The sequence below is a fragment of the Lathyrus oleraceus genome, chromosome 5, assembly GCF_024323335.1.
Source record: "Lathyrus oleraceus cultivar Zhongwan6 chromosome 5, CAAS_Psat_ZW6_1.0, whole genome shotgun sequence".
NCBI classification, from domain to species: domain Eukaryota; kingdom Viridiplantae; phylum Streptophyta; class Magnoliopsida; order Fabales; family Fabaceae; genus Lathyrus; species Lathyrus oleraceus.
The window spans coordinates 481,275,190-481,278,275 of NC_066583.1; positions in this window are offsets into that span (position 1 = coordinate 481,275,190).

Consider the following 3,086-nt stretch of genomic DNA (forward strand, 5'->3'; position numbering starts at 1 on the left):
TCTGATTCAGCATAAGGAATCAGGTCATCACAAATCTCATAGTCCTGGATGGATTCAGTGGATCTAGCAGGAGAGGGGGTTTCGTTCAGATTGTAGAGCCAGTTATTGCGGTTATGAACACTAGTCCTAGGGTCGGGCATGGTGAATAGGCAAAGAACTTGGTTATTAATTATAAGCTCAAACTCGTCAGATCCTAGGTTTGCTATAAACATAGTGTTGAAGAGGAAGGGTATACTCATAGTAGTAATGCCACAAAAAGGGCTTAAGTCAAGCATAGGCTGACGTAATCCGATAGCATTACCAATCATGGTTATCAAGCCGCCTATTCGAATTGGTGCTCGTTCATCTTGGATAAGGTGGTCTAAATTTGCCAACATAAAAGTGGCACCGTTTACTGGACGGTTCTGGGAAGCACAAAGTATGATGAAGAGTTCATCACGTGAAACTGTGGTACTGTTTGGCTTCTTCCCAAATAAGGTGTGGGTCAGGATCTTATGGAAATAACGAAAAGCCGGATTATGTATGTTTCCAGAGAGAAACTCATGTTCCTCGGGATCGTCATTTCTAGTCAAGTTTCCCCAAAAGTGTTCAAGTTCTCTATATTCGAAAAGTTCTTCTTGGCCCACTGTGAATGTGTCAAAGGATGTAGGGAAGCCTAAAAGGTTGGTAAAGTCTTGAATATTAAATTGGTACTCCATGTTAAACATTCTGAACTGGATGAAACCTCTGCTTATTCCTTTCCCATGGCTGGGTAGATAGATCAGAGAACTAAGGAATTCTAGAGTCAGTCTCCGGTAAGTGACAAATTGTCTACGGATAGGAGCGGTTTCCCACCCTATCTGACTCAGCAAATACAGGACACTTTGTCTTAGTCCAAGGGCAGTCATTGCCCAGTCATCAGCATACAGACTAGGTAGCATCTCTCTCGTGGCTAGTTCCTCAAACTTTTGTTTCTGAGCTGTTCCTCTGAATTTGATACCCATACGATCAATTTGTCCCATCAGGTTAGTGTTAGCTAGAGAAAAGAAAAACAAGAGTTTTAGTCAGGATTTGGCCAAATGCCGAAAGAAGAAGAGAAAAGTTTTTAATAAATAAAAATAAATTAAGAATGAATACTAAACAAAAATTAAAAGAATAATTAAGGAAGAAAAAAATAAAAAATTAATAATAGAAAAAATAAAATATTTGTGGGTTGTCTCCCACTAAGCGCTTTGTTTAATGTCGCAAGCTCGACATAAAAACTATCAATTATAATCTATAAGTTCTGGAGGCATTTCGTCTAAGTGCAAGACTTGTGAATCTTCATTGTTTTCTGCATAGTGATAATGTTTTAGACGTTGCCCGTTTACGGTAAATGGTTCCATAGATTTGCCTTTAATTTCTACTGCTCCACTGGGAAAAACATTGGTGATTTGAAAAGGACCTGACCATCTAGATCGTAGTTTTCCCGGGAATAACTTTAGCCTAGAGTTAAATAAAAGGACTGTATCGCCTTGTTTGAAGATTTTCCTTGATATGCGCTTGTCATGCCATTGTTTTGTTCTTTCTTTGTAGATTCTGGAATTTTCGTAAGCGTCTCTTCTGAGTTCCTCTAATTCGCTTATATCAAGGATTCTCTTTTCACCGGCGGCTTTATAGTTTAAATTAGATTTTTAATAGCCCAATAGGCTTTATGTTCTAATTCTACCGGGAGGTGACAGGATTTTCCATAAATGAGCTTAAATGGGGTTGTCCCTATGGGAGTTTTGTAAGCAGTTCGGTAAGCCCATAAAGCTTCTGGTAATTTCAATGACCAGTCTTTCCTTGAAGTGGCGACTGTTTTCTCTAATATCTGTTTGATTTCTCTGTTAGACACTTCCACTTGCCCACTGATTTGAGGGTGGTAAGGTGTCGCTACTCTATGTCTTACGCCATACTTAAGCAGTAGTTTTTCGAGTACCTTGGATATGAACTGCGATCCACCATCACTGACTACTATTCTTGGGACACCAAACCTTGGAAATATTATATTCTTAAAGAGTCTAGTTACTACTCGTGTGTCGTTTGTTGGAGAAGCTATAGCTTCAATCCATTTTGATACGTAGTCAACTGCCACGAGTATGTATTTGTTACCGAAAGAGGATGGAAAAGGTCCCATGAAGTCTATTCCCCACACGTCGAAAATCTCTACTTCCAAAACGCCCTTTTGTGGCATCTCGTCACGTCTAGATATGTTTCCTGTGCGTTGACATCTGTCACATTTCTTAATAGCTGCATGTACATCCTTCTATATATTTGGCCAATAGAAACCGGCTTGTAGGATTTTAGAGCAGGTCTTGGATGTACTTGCATGTCCACCATAAGGAGCGGAGTGACAGTGTTGGATTATATTTTCTACCTCTTCTTCGGGTATACACCGACGGAAAATACCATCGGGGCCTCTTTTAAAAAGTAAGGGGTCATCCCAGTAATAGTGTTTTATGTCATAGAAGAATCATTTCTTCTGCTGGTAGGATAAGGTAGGTGGAACTATTCCGGCAGCTAAATAATTGACGAGGTCAGCGTACCACGGTGTAACAGATATAGCTAAGGTGGTTTCTACCTCTTTATCAGCGTTATTTTCTTCCAAAGTAGCTATAAGTTTATCATACGAGAAATCATCGTTGATCGATGTTCTTTCCGGTTCAAGGTTCTCAAGTCTAGAGAGGTGATCTGCTACTACGTTTTCAGTTCCTTTCTTGTCTTTGATTTCCAAATCGAACTCTTGTAGCAACAGGATCCACCTTAGGAGTCTAGGTTTAGCATCCTTTTTTGTTAAGAGGTATTTGATAGCAGCGTGGTCAGTGTAGATGATTATTTTGGCTCCGACCAAGTAAGATCGAAATTTATCTAGCGCAAACACTACTGCTAGAAGTTCTTTCTCGGTTGTGGCGTAATTCATTTGTGCTTCATCCAGAGTTCTACTTGCGTAATATATAACGTGAAGCTTTTTATCCTTTCGTTGTCCCAAAACAGCACCTACAGCGTAATCATTGGCATCACACATTATTTCGAATGGTTCGTTCCAATCTGGTGTCTGCATTATGGGCGCGGAGATCAGTGCTTGT